The sequence below is a fragment of the Talpa europaea genome (genome assembly GCF_964194135.1).
Source record: "Talpa europaea genome assembly, chromosome: 15".
NCBI lineage: Eukaryota > Metazoa > Chordata > Mammalia > Eulipotyphla > Talpidae > Talpa > Talpa europaea.
This window is the reverse complement of record NC_140083.1, coordinates 45,646,059-45,666,443: the sequence shown is the minus strand read 5'-3', so window position 1 is coordinate 45,666,443 and position 20,385 is coordinate 45,646,059. Positions and strand designations below refer to the sequence as shown.

Genomic DNA, 20,385 nt, shown 5'->3' with positions numbered 1-20,385 from the left:
CTCTTAACTGTGTGCTCTCTTATACCAACATATATGGGCAAAAGCAGAAGCAATGATCTAGCTTTCTAAAGTTTTTAACCACCCAATACCCAACACCACTCTTCAATGTTTTGCAGGGGTTGGGGGGCACTGGGCATGGGTTGTGAGGGGCCGGAGGTTTTCCTCTGTAAGGTTAAAAGCAAAGCAAAGTAGAAGAAACAAAAGAAAAAAAAAGTCCAAGAATTGTGAGTCTTGTCCTTAGTTGACCAACAAATGCTTTTTCAGGTTGAACCTTTGAACAGCGACACAGAGACTTGTCTCGGCCGGTACATCCTCTTGTTTTCACTTCCACCCACATGTAGAAGTGACACAGCCTCAAGAACAGTGACTCATTCTCAGAGTGACATTCAGCTACATTTCCCATTTTAACCACTGATTTTTATGAATCTGAAAAAAGGCAATAATAGGTGGAAGAAGATGTTCATGCAGGTTGATGAGTTGATAAACCTCTACAGGTAATTTTGTTGTTCCCCACTGAGGGCGGTATAGCCCTTCACCCCTCCTTTGTCCTGCCCCTTAAAACAATGGATTATTCATAAATTTATTTTATTAAAATTGCTTGCTTAGGGCCTCCCTGGTGGCCTAGAGATTAAGTGTCAACAATACCACCACTATGGCCTGAGTTTGATCCCCGGCCAGGGAGCTGACCCATATAGGGCACAGCAGACCTCTCCTGTGTCACCCACTGTTCCCCTTAGCAGTGGATTTCAGTTAGTCCACCTGTTCTGCTCCCCACTCTCTTTGGGGAATCCTCTCACCCCCCAACACCTCTGCCTATACCCCAGTTCTTCTACACATACACACATACAAAAAATAATTTAAAAATTTAAAAAATAAATAAAATAGAATTTCTTGTTTAATAAATCATTATTAAATACCACATTAAAGAACAATTCTAAAGGAAATCTAACAGCAGGAACAGTATTGTTTAGATGGCTTATTTTAAACCTAGATTTAGGTAAGTTTCCAAAGGACAATTCAAATGAACAAGATTTCTGTATTTTCCTTTATTGTTACACATTTATGTCATTTCCTATACATACTTCTATTTACTGCATTTTTCAAAATGAGTACGCAACCAAAAAGTCATTTCTATCTTATAATACATGTATTAAATATATAAATCAGACCGCATTTAATAACTGTTTATGATTACACAGGAGTGCAAATTCATTGTTTAAGTTGGGGAAAAAACGAAGGAAATTAAAATTGCCCATGATCCCAGCACTGAAGAGAAATGTAAATCAGCATTTTGGGGTCTGGGCGGAGCTCTGTGTGTGGTCCCATGGGAAGTCCGGTGGTGACATGAGTGTTCATAGCCATGTGGCCCTCCAGTTTTGCTTGATTTCTCGGTCTTGAGCCCCACATGCCAAGAGCATTTGTATCAAGTTTTACTTTCTGTGGGATGTATGATGAAAACAGTGAATATATTGTTTATGTTTTCTCAAACTATGTAACCCAGATTCCGATGACTTCTTTCATTACCCCCACTTCCACTTGAGAATTATAGGTGTAATTGAGAGATGGGGGGAGGAACAGAAAAAGGTGAAAGCTCTGGGTGGGAAGTCTTATTATTATTCTGATTTTATCACTTACAGTTACGCAATGCTGGGTAGAAATTTACATCAGTGACATCAATAATCATTCTTTAATAATTTGTAACGTAAGTAGTGAAGATTAAAAATTCCAGTGACGTTCCTTGCACGTTGCTTCTGGGAAAATACTAAATAACATTTTTATGCAGAACGTGGGTTATACCCTATTATGTAGGTCCTATAATTTAATGTCTCAGAACAACTCAGAAGAAGAACAACTTACAAGAAGCATTGAATTTTTACATAGAACTTGAATGCCTGCCCTAGCCTTGCCCATCTATGAAATCAAATGAGATCACATTGCATGAATGCCTAAGTGATGACACTTCTTCCAGCTGCTCCCCACCATTTACATAAGACTTCAGCCTCATTCTAAATCTCTTCCTCTAACTGTCCACAGAGAGGTATTGGACGGGTTAAGTGCATTTTGCTGCTCCAGCTCTCTTTGATGCCTTCACACCCTCCAGTGGAGGCTATGATGACGAACACCCTGAGTGCTAGTGCCAGGTGGGTTGGCTACAGAGGACAGGAGAAGAGGGGCCTGTGATTTGCTGTATGCACTGAACTAGGCCTGTCTTCTCAGAGATGGTGGTCACGTATCTCATTGTAGGAATGCAACCAGGCACGGGGTAGATAGATTCATCGTTGACTCAGGCAAACTGACTCAGGCAAACTGGAGCCTTTGGGTAGATTAGACAAGGCTTTAATGCTAGAACAGGGGACTAGATACACAGGCAGACCAGCAGGCAGGGGGCAGGGGTCTCTGCACTCCCTCTGGCTTCTCTCTGACTTGTATTCTCTCTCTCTCCTTTATCTCTCTTGTAATAATCTCTCAGCCTGGGCATCCATACTTAGAGGTACATGCACCCTGTGTGCTCCAGCTTTTCAGCCTGGGTGTCCAAATTTCTAGGCGTGCGATCCCTGTGCTCATAGCATGCTCCCAAATGCTTTTTGCATAACACATTATCACATGTGGATGATGAAACATGGGAGGAAAGCAAGGCTGCAGGTTGAGGCCTTAGAGGCTGGCAGCAGGAGGTGAAACAAGAGCCTGCGCCACTGCATTTTCCTTATATGCATGAACAGTGTTCCTTTTATATGGCACAAAGGAAACTTGGACACCAGGCCTAACAAGAAGCAGGTTTAAAGCAGTGGTGCTGACTCAGTGGATTCGCATCCAACGGCTGAGCCCCGTTTGCAGGAGGTCAGTGCTTATACGTACTTGCAGTGTTTATGTGCACTTTTGGTTTCTACAAGGTTCTGGGTAAGTTTGCATTCGCAACTGCATATGTTCAGATATGACGTGGCTTCATACCAAGAGGGGAGTCGTATAGTTGCGTACCAAGGAATGAGTAAAGGGTCAGTAGTCACGGGACCCCTCCAGGTCCATTCTGCTTAACAGCGGTACAACATGAAGAAAGGTCTGTAGCAGGGACCAAGTTGCATAGCAGGAACTGAGCAAAAGGTTGTCACTGTGATCCCCAGGCTGCTTGTCTCAGGTCACCATGCTTCATTCTTTCCTCACCACATTGCACAAACCACTTGCTCCAGTCACTGCAGCCAAGCCACCGTGCCCCTTCCGTGCCCACAGCAGCTGTCTTTCCCCAACTCCTTCACACAGTTCTCTTTCCTTTTCCCAACCAAACACAATCCTATGAGCATCCAGACTCTCCCATAAACTGCCAGCCCATCATGTCCTTAGTCAGGGAGAGTTTAATGTGTAGGCGTTTTTTCTCAGATGGGACACGATGGTTCATTCAGAGAGGGAAACTGAGGCAGAAGGCAATTATTAAATATACATTCAGGTAAAAACAACCCATCTTACCTGCAACCCTACTAAAGTCTATAGGCAGCCCCCTGCTTTTCATACACAGGCAGACCAGCAGGCAGGGGGCAGGGGTCCCTGCACTCCCTCTGGCTTCTCTCTGATTTCTATTCTCTCTCTCTCCTTTATCTCTCTTGTAATAATTTCTCAGCCTGGGCATCCATACTTAGAGGTACATGCACCCTGTGAGCTCCAGCTTTTCAGCTTGGGTGTCCAAATTTCTAGGCGTGCGAGCCCTGTGCTCATAGCATGCTCCCAAATGCCAGACCCTTTTCTGCAAAAAAGCTCCTCTCTTTCTCTCTGACACTTGCCTCACATCAGCCCCTCCTGTTGCTTCCCAGCAACTGGCAGCTGTGAAGCATGGCTTTGGACTGTGCTTTTGCATGTCCTTAGGCATTTATTCTGCCTCCTGGACTTGCAGCAGTCCTGCTTGCCTGTCATGCAGCTGCCTTCCTGGTGCCTGCTGTTAACCATTTTCATAACAGTCCCACTTAGGGTCTGAGGTAGAGAACATAATTTCAGTGCTAGGGCTTTGGTCTTTTTCCAGGTACTCCCTGGTGGTCTTGCCCAACCACTTCTCACTTCCTGTGGCTCAGAGGGGATCCTGAGGTGCTGCTGGATCCCAGACCTGGGTGGTTGCTCCCATTTCTTCAGCAGGGCCACTGGAGCAAAGGCAGATACTGAGCAAAGGCAGATACAGTGGGTGCTGCACTGTGGTTGCCCATAGAAGTCACCCTAATTTTTTCATTCCCTCTATCAATAAATATTCAGATTTCTTGATGCTGTAAACTCAGTTACAATTATGAGTTTTATATCTTAAATATTCAGGAAAAGCTTTGTTTTCAGGGATGTGGAGGGGATGGAGAAGCTCATTTAGGCAAAACACCACTCATGCACTTGGCCTTGAGGTGTCTCCTTATCAGGTTTTGTTTTCCTTGAAAGCAACCAATGGTTGGGCACCTGGTCAAAAGGGAGACCTGCTTATTTTCTGCTGACCTCAGGCTGTCCTGAAATCAGAGACAAGCAGATGTTAGTAGGGAGATAGCTGACTCAGTAAGATTTCTTAAGACTGAATCTGAATCTCAGCAAATTCATTGATTTTAAGTAGGAAGTGACAACACAAAGGAGAGATCTGCTCTCTCCCTTTTAATGACAATCTGTGAATTGAAATTCATTAGACTATATGAGTGAAGTTCATTAGACTAAATAATCTTGTAATTATAAAGATGCCAAGAAGATATCATATGAAAAATTTTAAATTATCTTTAAATACAATTATATGTGATTTTTAACGTTCTTGCTTGCTTGTCAGGCAATTCTACAGTCATTATATCACTTCTGTAATAAAAAGAATTATATATTGAACATTTTTAAGTTTGAATTATAATCCTCCCCAAACATTTAAATATAAAAAGTCCTCTTTGCTTTGCAGCATGGGTTTCTAAGATTTTTTTTCTCACATGCTAGAAAATCCAAATGAACCAAACACAGCAAACCCTTCTCGGGGGCAACTTTGGAAAACAAAGGATCTGCTGCTTATTATGTCATAATGCTGGACTATGCAGATAAACAATAAATCGCCCTCAGGTATTTGAGTTTTCCATCTGTTCTCCCCAAATTAGGTCCTCATCAGAAAGAGTGAGCCCGAGTTCTGATTTAGTGGGACATTTTCTGCTCCTTACTTTAGAATCATGTTCAGATTATCTCTGGGTCCAAAGGTTTTATAATTTAAAATACTGCAAAAGCTCATTGTTCTTCACACATGGAAATCTCCTTTGTGGTATTATTCCCAGGAGACATTTTCTAGAAACATATTTCGTGTATACTCAAGATAAAAACTACCTCATCTGAATTTCCTTTGCCTTCATTCTTAAAAATCCAAGTTAAATTCACAGTTCATTTAGTGGTCTGTTTACTCAGCTAACTGGGAAACATTTATTGTTTTGTTTTATTTGCCTATTTACTGTTTTAGGGCTTTTATTTGTTGTTATTGGAATTTAATCTGGTTCAATCATTTTATTTATTTTTTAAAGATTTATTTATTTATACATATAAGAATTTAAGAATACATACAAGAATTATTTATACGTACAGAGGTGTGGGGATGAGAGGATTTACCAGAGACAGAGCGAGGAGCAGAACAGGCAGATTGACTAAAATACACTGCTGAGGGGAGCAGCGGCCAGTCAGGAGAGGTCTGCTGTGCTATGTAGGTAGCTCCCTGGCTGGGAATCAAACTCATGCTGCAGTGGCTATGGATAGCTTCATAGGTTGTGGCTTAACCCCTTGCACCACCGGGGAGGCCCTGGTTCAATCATTTTAATAGGTATCCTGTTTCATATGTATAAATGTGACATATTAGCCTTAATTTCCTTGAATTAGGTTGGTCTCACCATCAAGAATATTTTAGCATTATCATAAATTTTTAATTTGAGTAATTATATTAGGATTTCTTGTGGGGAGCTTATCATTTATTTTCATGTGGTTATAAATCAATAGAACTGCCTCTTCATCCTATAAGGGTATCTGAATTTATATATTGAGAACTGGTTGTTCATGACACACCATAAAGATGGGCCTACCAGTGGTGCCATTGACCAAAAATATTTGTAATTCTATTTTAAAGACTGTATGTTGGGCACGTTTAGACTCATTTTAATTGTACTTCAAAATGCATAACTAGAGCTTATTTTGTGCAATGAATGCATTCATGAAATACATGCAGTTAATGCTGAAAATTTTTACTTTATTTAAGTCACTAGAAAAATCCTTAAAGTGGCCATGACTCTTATCATTTTCTTTCTCTTTTCTTTATAAATCATGAAAAAAGGTTATTTTTTAAATCTTGAAAATAGTCATCTACTGCATTGCCAGGATAATGAAAAATATGGCACAAAGTAAATAAGTTTGATTCAGTAAAGAAATGTGTTTCCCCAACACACTGTCTGATGGGTGATGAAGGTGACTAGATTAATGGTTGCATTATTTTTGTTTAGGACTTTCTGAATCTTATCAAAATATTGCATTTCTAAATAAGCTCAGCAGGATAAAGCTCTATACGTTACCCTCAAGGTTTGCAATTCAGTTAACGCTTCAGACCAACAGCAGTGCTATGCTAGAAGAATCTTCTATGGATGGATAGAGTAAGCCTTAAAGGAATCATCTACATAAAATAATTCCTCATTGTTCTTGGAATGAAAGATCAAAGACAATTTTAAAAATACAAATATTTTAGCTTCTTGGTATTCTATGAAAGTTTTGACCCCATTCTTGAAATTTACATAAGACCTTTAGTTGAGCTTGATAGGCATCTAAAAAAGCTTATTATAAAAGAACAATAAAATAGAATAAAGTCTAAAAGTAATGAAACTATTGAAATTGAATATTCCTAAGGTAAACAGAAGATGAAAAAGTAATATTTTTGCCAGATGAAAAGATATGTCTTCTTATTGTTCAGATAAATAAAAGCAAGAAATAATCATAACCAAGCTATAGAGTAAGAAGAGTAGGATAAATTTTCATACAAATTGAAATATTATACTTTAGACCAGTCATAAAATTATCTGTTGCCCAAAAATTATGTACTAACATGGTGATGAATGCTATAGTTTAAACATTTTAATTGTTCTTTTCTAATAATGACTTATAAAATAGTTTAAATTATTTGTATATTTTATGGTGATATATATTACTGAAAGTAGTTTCTCATAGAGATGTGATTTATATTAATTTTCTAAAACTTTAATGCTCTATATGACAAGATAACCCAGGGCATAATATGGTATTATTATTTTCAAACAGAAAGCCCGTTATGAAGATATTGTCTAAATATTTAGCTGCCTCCCTGGTGGCCTAAGGGTTAAGTCTCAGTGCTATCACCACCATGGCCTAATTTGGATCCCCAGCCAAGGACATCACCCACATAGGGTACTGCAGACCTCTTCTGTCTCTCCTGCTGCTCCCCTTAGGAGTGTTTTTCAGTAAAATGCACCTGCTCTGCTCCCCACTCTGTCTCTGGTGAATCCTCTCACCACCCCTGCACCTCTGGTCTGCACCTCAATTCTTCTGTGCAAAAAATTTGTAAAAAATTTAGCTGAATGACTCTTCAGTAAAACTGCTTAGGTTTATTTCTTTTGAATTCTAGGTGTTTAGAATTTTACACATTAATATTCTTATAATTGAACTTCCATGAATCATTTATATTAGACCGCACTTTCAGTAATATATGCTAAAGGTTTTTTGTTCCAGTTGATATTTTCAATGTGGTTTCATAATACACCGTGACATAGAAAGATTGCTTGAATAGAAGTTGTTTCTAAATAAAAATGATCTATTTATTCCTTCTTTCATTCCTCTGCATGGGATTTTGCAAGAACCAGCAAGTTCTTAATTATTTCTTTAATCATTATGCTATTTATAGCTCACTACATCTGGAAAGAAAATATTGCTTAAATAAAAATCATTATTAGAATTAATTCTACTTGTTCCTCTCTTTTAATGTGAAAACTAGAAAAACTAACATTGAAATTACTTATGTAACTCTCACCTGTGTTTATTATTTCTATTTGTTTTTTAAAGATTTATTTTAATTTATTTATGCATACAAGAACAGGAGGTGCAGGCCAGAGGTGTGGGGGGTGAGAGGATTCACCAGAGACAGAATAGAGAGCAGAACAGGCAGATCCACTGAAATACCCTGGTGAGGGGAGCAGCTGGTGAGACAGGAGAGGTCTGCTGAGCTATGTGGGTCAGCTCCCTGGCCGGGGGATGGAACTCATGCCACAGTGGCTGGAGGTAGCTTGATAGTGCTGAGGCTTTAACCCCTGCACCACTAGGAGGCCTATTATTTCTATTTAGATAACACCACTCTATAGATTCACCTCCAATGTGTCTATGGTATAAATTAATACAGCAGAACAAATATTTGCCTTTAAAGTGAGGGCCTCCCTGATGGCGCAAGGGGTTAAGCACCACAGTATGAAGCAATCGGCAGCCTCTGCAGCAGGAGTTTGATCCCCGGCCAGCCAGGGAGCAACCCACATGTGATAGTAGACCTCTCCTGATTTACCCATTTCTCCCCTCAGCAGTGTATTTCGTCAGTCTGCCTGTTCTGTTCCCCACTCTGTCTCTGGTGAATCCTCTCACCCTCTCACACATCTGGCCAGTACCCCAGTTCTTGTATTAAATAAATAAATAAATCTTAAAAAATATTACCATTATGTGATGGCTCAATGGCATTGAAATAATTATTTCAAAAAAATAGTAAAACTTGTGCTAGAAATTAACATTTCTATGTGAGTTATTTGTATCAATGTCATGGAGTAGTTTAGGAATTTTTCTGAAAGTTGAATAAACCAAAATTAGTTTGTATGCATCAATGATTAGAATATCTTTATGCATATTGTTTTCTTTGACTCCTCAGGAACAGCATAATAATTAAATATATATATAATAACAAATCACTGAGGAAATAAGATGTGCTGAGCCGTACTATAAAAAAGACCAGCATTTGGAAAGTCTTCTCAACAAATGCCTATCAAAAGGGAGAAGGTTAATCAGGGCCATGTCCAGAACTAAAGACCCAGATTTTAGAGTTTCTTTTTTTTCTTTCTTTCTTGATTTTTTTTTTTTTGCATAGAAGAACTGGGGTGTAGGCCAGAGGTGTGTGGGGTGAGAGGATTCACCAGAAACAGAGTAGGGGGCAGAACAGGCAGATTGACTGAAATCCACTGTTGAGGGGAGCAAAGGGCGGAGACAGGAGAGGTCTGCCGTGCCATGTGGGTCAGTGCCCTGAGCTCCCTTCAACTTAGGCCACAGGAGTGAGATCACTGAGACTTAACCCCTAGGCCACCAGGGAGGTCCATAATTGAACATTTTAAAGAAAGACTAGCATTTGTCAAAATGGATGACATTATATAATATATAACTTAAGATAATCAGGTACTAATCAAGTACATGGACAAATAGCACTAATTAAATTGCAACTATACTGAGGAAAGTGAAAGTAAATGAGATGCAATGGTTTAGTATTTGACTCTGAGTGTCTGGATTGAATTATTTCTCTCCCCATCTTTTCAATCAGTTTTTCTCCAAGACTACTTGGTCATTTAAAATTTCTATTTCACTTGAAAGTGCAATGCCACTTTATTTTTATTTTCCCAGCTTTCCTTCTAGGAAGGAAAAGACTTTTTCTTCTATCCAATTTTAGTGTATATTCTACTTTGCTAAATTGGGGTGTTAGGTGCACATTGCTCTTGCCTTGTTCGGGCCATCTTAAATCTCTGTCTAATCTTAGCATCCCTTTCTCTTCTTCAGCTGGTAATGATTGGCAGAAAACCTGCATGTACCCTCTGGTAGGCTTCTTCCTTTTGCACTTATTCCATGGTTCTAAGGCACAGCTCGTTTTCTGCATGCTTGGTATTACTTCTTTGTGAAATCCCCTCTCTTTGAGATATTTGAACTCCAGCATATTTGTTGAAATCTAAATGGCAGGCTTATCCCTGTTAGAGTGTACTCCTTGATTTCTGCTGCTTTCATTTTGGGGAAGCGGTGGTGACTGGGAACATCAATCAAACTGAGCGGCCTGTTCAATTTGAATAAAATCTTTGTTCAGCTTGTGAAGAAGAGGGGTAAACAGGTTAAAAACCTGTGGGTTCTAGCATGTCCCAGAAGCAAGGGTAGAACAGATTAGGTCAGGGGTTTAGTTTGAAATGGCTACTCTTTTAGCTTCCTGTTGGTAGAGTCGTACCTCTTTGAAAATGAAAATCACATGGTTTATAACTGGATTATAAATTAATATTAAACTTCATCTGTATGTGCATTATATATATGAATATGCCATATGAATATGCATATATGTATATCAGTATATATGAGAAATTTTGCATATTCACTTCTCTACATATAGCTATGTATTCACATATATTGGTTTAAGCTTCCTAAAATAACAATAGCATCTTATTTTCTGATATTAACAGAAATATACTAAATGAATCAAATATTAAAAAATCTGGTAAATATGATTACAGATCCAACTTCATTTAAACTGGCTCAGATGATAGAAAGACAAGTTATCCAACTGTATTAACTATGCATAAAGGAACACTGGAAAATAAACCTAAAAGTATATAATATTTCCAGTTATAAATATAGCTGTTTTCAATCTTTTATCAGACCTATTAGTATTATACAAAATGCAGAGTAAAATTGGTTTGTATCCCTTGACATGTGATGGTTTTGTGGATTTTTGTTTCGTTGTTGCTTATTATTTATTTCATAATTCTAAACTTAACTCTGTAATCCAGCTAGACTTGGAAGGGAATAAGGAAAATATGAAACCCAAATATCTGTAGGGAGAGCATAACAACGATAGGTTATTTCAAGCAGATGAGGATAGAGGGCTGCTCTCCTAAGTTGCAGGCATGTTCTGTAGGCTAAGATAAAATAGAAGTCAGATCTGTAAGATTTGTCCACAATTGGCAATGGTGATTTCCTGCTGATCTTGCCATTCCAGACCCAAAACCTCATGGCTTCTACAATGTTCCTGCCCGCCTTCCCCCTTCCAAAGAAAGGGATGCTTTCCACCCAACCACTCAGACTTGGCTGTGCAGATGAGAAACTGGGAACCATTTGTTTGTATTGGGGCCAGTATTTGCCATTGACAAGATTTCAGGACCTGTGTGCTTCAGGATGAAATTCTCATCATCTAATATCGTCCCATAGATGGATTTGCGCCAGTGCCATTATGGTGTGTGAAGGCACCCCACTGGCGCATAAATACTGGGATAAAATCTGTGAAAGCAGCAACCTTGATAGCCAAGTCCATTTTCCCCAGTGCTCAGAGAATGAAAGTTTTCTGCTGTCTTTGAAACTTTGTCTGCCAACAGTTCCAAGGAGAGCCAGCCCGCGGCTCCTCGGAGAGATGTGGAAGAGCGCTGTGGGGTTCACCGTGGCTGCCCAAGGTGGGCGGTCTGGGGTGGTGGTGTCTGTAAGACTCGACGTTTGATGGTTTTGTAATAGTTAAAATGTGTTCAGGAAAGTGTATTGAAATATATCATTTGCATATATATCCAATCACATACATAAATAAACATTTCAAAATATAAAACTAAAGATTTGGAGAGTTGTAAAGAACACCACTCAGCTTTAAAAGATGAATTGTCAAAAATCCACATAGACCTGCCTGGGTCACCTCTAAAAAGATATGTTCCTGTTATTTCCAGGAGCTTAAGCACAGAAAACAGGGCAGCTTTCATTGATAAACTTATAATTTCCATGTACCAATATTTTCTCTAGGACAGGGTAAAATGTAGCTGAGACTCCAGACAGACATCTCTTAGGAGTCTTGGGAGAGCCAGGAAGACAGACGACCATCATGGGGAGCGTGTAGGCAGAGCCAAATGGATTTTGTTATAGGAAGTCAAACTTCTGATTTCTGACCTTGTGTGGTTAGCAGGTGAAGACAGACAGTGTCATCAGCAATATTCCAAGGAACAGACTCATGTGCACTAATGGGGTGATTAACTTGAACCAATTTGGATACAGTAAAACAGAGGAATCACCTTGATGAGTTTGAGATTATTTTCCTTTTAGCAATTGGTCTTGCTCCGTGCCCCCCCCTTTATTTAATTTAAGGAAATCATACTATATATTTTTGATAACATCATCTGCTATTTATTTGGTAGTTGATGATCATTAATTTAGAAAGTTTCAGAGATGGGAACCTCTCTTTAAAAAAAAAAGATTTATTTTTATTTATTTATGCATACAAGAACTGGGGTATAGGCCAGAGGTGGGAGGGGGTGAGAGGATTCCCCAGAGACAGACTGGGGAGCAGAACAGGCAGAGCTACTGAAACACAGCTGAGGGAAGCAGTGGGCGAGACAGGAGAGGTCTGTTGCTCACTACGTGGGTCAGCTCCCTGGCTGGCGGTCGAACTCAGGCCACAGTTACTGGTGATAGCCTGATGGTGCTGAGACTAACCCCTGCTCCACCAGGAAGGCTCAGGAACCTTACTTAAAGGAATCTTAGTTGTCTATGTTTTGTATATCCATCCTCCCAAAGTAGGTTACGCTGTATTTAATAAAGGAATATGTTTCCAATGTCCTCTTCCATAACTAAAACCAGCTTTAATACCCACACAGTGTAGGCTAAGACTTAATATATGCATGTACACTTAATTTTCTTCATATGCATCTAAAAAAATTCATCAAAGGCATATATTTTTCCGAGCACATGTTTACAAATGCTCTGATAGTGAAATTTTCTTCTGCCAAGTTAATTCAGCCATCTTAGTCACTTTTAATCAATCCCTTAATCATGTTTTTTAAAGTCAGTTCAGCATATTGCTCTTGACAATAAATATATTTGTTGTCATTTTTGGCTTGAATGTGTGTATTAATGTAGTGTTAATGTGCATTTCTTTCCTTTAATGTAATCATGGAATAATGCTAAATAAAACAGTGTCTACTAACAACAAGCAAAATGAGATTCTTAATTGCCGATTAAATTCCTTTTCTAGTTTCAAGTAAATGTTGTTTCATTGGGTGTTGCTTATACAAATTCAACCCCATTAAACTTATGAGAAAATATAACATAAAATCATCATGCAAATAAATCCTTTAGTAGATTAAACTATCACTCAAGCAAAACACTGTTTTTACTCCAGTTGCTCAGCTCTCTTAAAGATGTACCTGAAATCCTTGAATGTAATTTTTTATACCTGATTCTATTTTGATAGCAATTGGCCATTCTTTCCTCGGAAGCCATAACTTGGGTTAATTGTAAATTTTATATATATATATATATATATATATATATATATACATACATACTTTTTCAGGTTTCTTTAGAAGATAAACCATTTAAAAATTCCTTGTTATGTGACTTTCAGTACAAATAATTCAAGATTATTATGTATTGTTTAAAAACTATTTTCCTTTCATTTTTTTATTAACATTGTGAGTATTACTCTGGTTGACAAAGTACAAAGAATTTTCAGATAAAATCCAAATGAGTTGAACCATTGATAACCCAACCTTGTAGAATGCACGAGTTATCATTGCTCAAACTTTCCAATTCTAAGAAAAGAAAAACAAAAGGCACTATCTTGACAGACCAAGTGTTGCTAAAATAACTTTCTGAGTTTTAAGTATTTTCAGTTCTTGAACCATATTGACCTGGATATGACAACAAGCTTGGAGTAATGGACTTCTCCTCTCTGTACCTTGTAAAATTGGAAATATTAAAATCTGATTTAACATGTAAAATTGCAGGTATACAGGTCAAATATGGTACAGAGGAAAAAAAAAACACAGTTTGCCACAGCTTACTGTAATAGTACCTATTTTATAAGGTTGATGAAAGAAGCATTAGCTTGTAAGCTATTAGCAAAATGCCAAGTGTGCTGGAGTAGGCTTCCATAGATTTTAGTTACTACTCTTATAGTTATTAACATAAGAAATGCCAATAACTATTTGATCTGGGTATGAACATTCGAATCAATACCACCTAGCAACCCAAAGTAATTCAGAATAAATCAAAAGATATTTTACATTTCTCAAAGTAAGTATATGTAAAGCCTTTATTTGCCTTTCTGGGAAAATTAGTGTTTTGGTTTTTTTTTTTTCAGAGTATATGTCCACAAGACATGATATGCATTCAGTGTGATCATCATTCAAGAAATCCCCCATGAAATTGGATAAAACAATATGCCTGGTTATATAATTTCTCCAGTTTCATGCAACTATTCAGGAAGGAGATGGCTGGGTTCATCTGGAATTTTGATTTTTGCAGAGAGAAGTACAGAGAGTTGAGGGAGGATGACAATTGTGTGGCTTCAGTGCTCCGGAGACCATGTTTTAAGGAGAGTGCTTTTGGAATAAAGGAGAGAAAAATACGGGAAACTGATTCCAGGGTGGAATGCTTGCATTTCAGATTTGCAGATGGTGCAAATACTGCTGTGGATGAATTCTTAGGTGTGATCCTGAGAAGAGTATGTAAGGTGTTGTGAAGCACAAGATCTGGGAGAAGGTCAAGAAAATGAGGGTTTGGTAAATTAGGTGGATCAGCCAGAATGCTGATGATGTATGGCAAGGAAGACAGGGCCCAGAGCTAAATATATTTGTGAATGAAAGAAAAATGACCAAGAGGTAGTGAGGGTGAAATAGCAAATTATGCATAAGGCAGATAAAGAAATGATCTGTGCATGGAAATTAATAGGTAAGGCCAAGAAGGACAGTTCCTTTACTACCTTGATCTGAAACATGTCAAATAATACTAACATTAGTACCAATAATAATAAGACTTAGAGGGGCCTCCCTGGTGTCACAAGGGGTTCAACATCAGCACTATGAAGCAATTTGTAGCTACTGCAGCACTAGTTCAATCCCTGGCCAGGGAGATGACCCAAGTGGCACAGTGGACCTTTTCTGTCTCACCTGCTGCTCCCCTCCCCAGTGGATTTCAGTCAATCCACCTGTTCTGCTCCCCACTCTGCCTCTGGGGAATCCTTCACCCCCTGTATCTCTGGCCTACACCCCAGTTCTTGTATACATAAATAAATACATCTTTAAAAATTAAGAATAACAATAATACTTAGAAGATGATGATGAAAAAGAAGAGGAAGGGGCTTCCCTGGTGGCACAGCAGTTGAGCGCTGGGTTGCGAAGCTGCCTGCAGCCTCTGCAGCGCTGGTTTGATCCCTGGCCACCAGGTGAGGGTCCCACATGGTGTGCAGACCTCTCCTGCTGCCCGCTGCTCCCCTCAGCAGTGTACTTCGGTCCTTCCACCTGCTCTGCTCACCGCTCTGGCTCTGGTGAATTCTCTCACCCTCCTGCGCTTCTGACTGTACCCAGTGCTTGTATAAATAAATAAAAATAAATCTCTAAAAAAAGAAAAAGAAGAGGAAGAAGAAAAGGAAAAATAAGAAGAACCACCATCACAACAATGAAAAAAATAGTTAAGAATTGAATGTGAGTCAAGTTGGTATTTCAAATGTTTTCTACAAATGTACCAATTTAATCATATGGTAACTCATTGAGAGGTAAGAACTATTGACAAAATTTTCATTTCCATAAACTGAGGCAATACAGATTTATTTTTTTATTAAGCTTTATTTATTTTCTTACATCATTTTTTCATTTTTATATAATATTTGATTTTTCCCCTCAGGTGTAAATCCCACAAATCTCCCATCTCCTGTGAACCATCACCATAGTCCCTTGTGCTCTTGCCTCCCCTGTTTAGTTCCCTCTCCTTCCCTATCCCTTGCTGTATGCCTCAGACCTACAGATTGTCTGCAAATTCTGCCTTTATTTTGACTTTTTTGTTCATTTTCCCTATACGCTTCTTATAAGTGAAACTATCTGATGTGTTTCCTTTTTCCTTCTGGCTCATTTCACTGAGCATAATCCCTTCCAACTCCATCCCTGTTGCTGTGAATGGCATGAGTTTATCATTTTTGACTGCTGAGTAGTATTCTATTGTGTATATAGACCACATCTTCTTGATCCACTCATCTGTTTTGGGGAATGTAGGTTGTTTCCATATCTTAGCTATTGTAAGTTGTGCTGTATAAACATACGAGTGCAGGTTTTCTTTCAAATTAATGTTTTTGTGTCTTTTGGGTAGATTTCTAGGAGTGGAATTGCTTGGTCATGTGGGAGCTCCATTTTTAGTAAGTTGAGTGTTCTCCACACAGCTTTCCGTAGTGATTGGACTAGTTGAACAACAAAAATTTCATTAACTTCACCAATGTCACACAGCTAAATTTTGAAGCAACTGTGGCTCATTCTGACCGCCAGACCTTGAGCCTGCACTCTATCTCACTGCATGGCAGCCTTAGTTCTTAACTGGGAACTGAGAGAATTGACACTTATGTGGGAAAATGTGCTTGTTGGGTTTGAGATTGCTCTGTGGTTACATGGTTATCAGGGGCTAAGAGACAGGAGAGCAGGTCTTGTGGGTGCATACTGCAGTCCTGGAGGAGGAGAGCGGGACTCCCTCTGGGCCCTCTGGGAAGGCACACATTCCTGTTAGACCTTTTCATTATCCTTCACTCCACCTTCCCACCATAAGCCCAGACAGTGCCTATCTGAACCTTCTTGTTGCCATATGGAGGAGTGGATGCCATGACTGCTCATCTGCATCTGGCAGCAGATTCTGCCACTTGGTTCTCAGACCATTGCTTATTTTTTTTTATATTTTTTCAATTTATTATTTATTTTATTGATTTATGAATACAAAAACTGGGGTGTAGGCCAGAGGTGGGGGGAGAGGATTCAACAGAGACAGAGTGGGGAGCAGAACATGTGGTTCTACTGAAATACACTGCTAAGTGGAGCAGCGGGCAAGACAGGAGAGGTCTGCTGCACCCTGTGGGTAAGCTCCCTGGCCGGAATTGAACTTAGGCAGCTTGATAGCACTGATAGCACTGACAGCTTGATAGCACTGATAGTTAATTCCTGCATCACCAGGAAGGCCTAGACCATTGTTCTTCTTTTGTATACTGGACCTGAGGTTCCAGCCTCCAACTCTGCTTCTTGTCTAGTCTTCGGTTGAATCACATCTCGTTCACCTTCTTACTTCACTCCATCTTCCATAGCAACACCCCAGTATGGCCTTCAATTTGACTAAAGAAAAAAGATGTAGGGACTATTTCTTGTCTTTTATACTCAAAGTGTTCACTAGAAAAACTGTCTCATTGACTGCTAAATGTGAACCATCCTCAAGTACTATCAAAGAGCTTGTGAAGAAACATGTGAAGGAAAGCACATGCTTGTATTGTTTTGATCTCATTATTGTACTGTTTTCATATCACTATTAGGGTTGTCAAAGAATCTTTGTTGCCTTAACCAGGATAAAATGTTCATATCTAGTTATATTCATGGAGGCACAAACTGAAAGTCTGGACAATTAAACATTCCACAAACCTTGGCCAAAGTGAAATTTTCCTGTCTTTCTAATTCCACTGGACTTCCAAGTTGCTGACAGCAGCTCCTATTACAAGCTGTGTGTTTGCCATTTTATTGGAAGTTTCTTTTTTATTGTTTTCATTTATGCACACCTCTTGGGCAAATGCCATCCTATTCTCTGGAAGATTCCAGTAAACCTTTGCCTCTTAATTAGCATTTGAATCTGTGAACCTATAACACAGGCTTTGCTAGTGTTTCACCCATCCAAATCCATCACAATAGAATCTTTCACAGGCCACCTTGCTGCTGCCTTTGCATTATTCTTAGATCTTTTCCATGTTTTGGTTTTTGGCTTTGTTTGCTCTTGAATACTAAGAGTCTGTCTTTGGTAGCCCCTTAAATGTAATGCAGCTTTGGAAGTATTCAGTGAAAAGTTGAAAAAAAAAAAAAACCCAGAAGGAAAGAGAGGACGGAAGAAAGAAGGCACATTGATGACTATTGTTCTAAATACAGATGGCACTGATGAGTTTGCCGAGATCCTTTTAAATAAGCTCAGCACCATCACCTTCTTATCTCAGAATCAGCCTTCCTGCCAAAAGTGATGGCTGGGACAATAAGATGACTCTCAGAACTCAGTCCTTATCATGGCTTTGACTGGCAAAGGCTGTCATTCATCCTGTCACTCAAAGTGGGTACACAATGAATCATGTCTGCCTTGCACATCGTAGATAACTATACTCACTGGGGCTGGATTTAATTCCTTGGTTAAAGAAGAGGAGGAAAGATAAATCATTGATTATAGAAGATCTGATTTTCTTTTAATTTGCTTGTCACTGAAGCTGTAACCTTGCGTTCTAGATCAGTTAAAGGGCAAAATTTGCCATCTTATTGAAATTTTTTTTCAAACTGCTCTATATTTCAAAGTCCATATGTGTGACTCTCTCAACGCTGCATTGTATGACAATCTTTTCTTTGAAAAACAAGCAATGTAGTCTTAATGTGCTTTGGAATTATCATTCTAATATTTTAAAATAAAATGAATATTAATGATCTTCATAGAGCATTCCTGAAACAAAATTGGTTAGGTAAATATAAAAATATATCAGTATTAAATATAAAAAGGTATTTTGTGGGAAAATCTATGCTTTATACAGTACTCTTGGTGGTGACAGCTGAGTATTCATTTACACATCTAAAGCAGCTTTGTATATTGACAAAGAAGGTGTTGAAGACAGGATCATCATAATAATCACCATGCCTATTTACCATTTTATGTTATTGTATGTCAAAAATGTTGTACTCCTTACAACATGTGAAAATAATCTGATGAAAGAAGCAATAATGTGTAGTTAGGGTAATTACTGAGTTTTTTAAGAACTCATTAATGATGCCTGACCTGATTTATTTTGCTGTTGAGGAAGTTATTGAAGATTTGAAGATATGCAAAATCTCCTTAGTATACAATAAAATATTTTTTATAATGTTTGTCCAGGATATTAGTTTTTTTTTTTCTCTAGGTTACAAAAATGAGAATGAAGAGGCTAATATTACTTTATGCATCTTTCTTTGCTCAGTGGTGGGAAAATAGCCAGTGTTCAGGAAAACACAGCGTTAGAGTGGCTAAGATATTTACTGGAGCCAAAAAAAAACAGCAGAGGGGCTCCCTGGCAGCGCAGATGGTTGAGTGCCGCACTGTGAAGCTGTCCGCAGCCTCTGCAGCACAGGTTCAATCCCGGCCGGCTGGCGAGAATCCCACATAGCAAAGAAGACCTCTCCTGTCTCACCTGCTGTTCCCCTCAGCAGTGTATTTCCTCAGTCTGCCTGTTCTGTACCCCACTCTGTCTCTGGTGAATCTTCTCACCCTCCCACGCATCTGGCTTGTACCCTGGTTCTTGTATAAAAATATAACAAACAAACAAACAAAAACAGCGGAATTGGAATCTTGATATCCAAACCTATGTGGTTGCTTTACCCAGGCATCTAATGTATGTTGTTATTTTTATATTCTTACATTTATATTCATTTTCCACAGATTTTTTTTTCTTTTTTAAGATTTATTTTTATTTATTTATGCATAGAAGAACAGGGGTGTAGGCCAGAGGTGTGGGGGTGCTGAGAGGATTCACCAGAGACAGTGGGGAAGCAGAACAGGCGGACTAACTGAAATTCACTGCTGAGGGAAGCAGCAGGTGAGACAGGAGAGGTCTGCTGTGCCCTATGTGGGTCAGCACCCTGCTGGGTATTGAACTCAGGCCACAGTGGCTGGCAATAGCTTGATGGTGCTGAGACTTAACCCCTGTGGCACCAGGGAGGGCCCACAGAATATTTTTGAAAGGGCTGTATATGACTTACTGAAATGTTAATACAAATAAAGGAACTTCTTTCAGAAACAGCATTCTGAACTACATAGCAACTACAGGATATGGTATGTGAAAAGTACTGTTTTGGAAAGAATCATAGATTTGTCTAAGGATTACATATCTGCATATACACTATAGAAATAGTCCTCTTCATTTAACAGTTCTCATTCAAATGTATTTATAGGGTGTTTATAAATGGTAACTATAAAAGGCATATCTATAAATAGTAAGGACAATTGATGGCAAAGATGCCATCTGTTGCCCTTACCATTCAGCAAATATGGCCAATGATATGCCGATTTCAGAGTATTCTCTAGAATAATGTGTGTCATCTAAAGACTTATTCATCCTGCCCCATGAAATACAGAAAGGAAAAAGAAAGAGTAGGAGCTAAATAGATGTGTGAGTAGATTCCAAACATACAAGAATCATGCACTGTTCTTGTGGCAGTCATAATAGGTCTCTGATGTCCTCAAGGGTTGGTTACACTTGAGTCAGATACCACCACCCCTGCCCAATCCGTAGTAGCTCCAGATACAGGCCAGCCTGGCATTCCTTCCCAGAAAACAGGGCGAGGCACAAGGAAGCGTCAGCCAAAAGGACAGGTTACATATGAGTAATGTGACTGCGGTGTCTAGAATATCATCTCACTT

At 38.9% G+C, this 20,385-nt stretch overlaps 1 protein-coding gene and 1 pseudogene across 2 annotated transcripts in view; one reads left to right on the top strand and one right to left on the bottom strand.

The window, feature by feature from the left end:
- The window catches only part of PDZRN4 (PDZ domain containing ring finger 4), a gene marked incomplete at both ends in the record, with an annotated part of 382,893 nt that overhangs the window by 114,779 nt on the left and 247,729 nt on the right, over positions 1-20,385 (top strand). The gene's annotated exons all lie outside the window — the stretch shown is intronic.
- LOC311184653 (peptidyl-prolyl cis-trans isomerase A-like) lies at positions 10,910-11,233 on the bottom strand (annotated as a pseudogene). The gene has a single exon. The product of its transcript is annotated as a peptidyl-prolyl cis-trans isomerase A-like (transcript).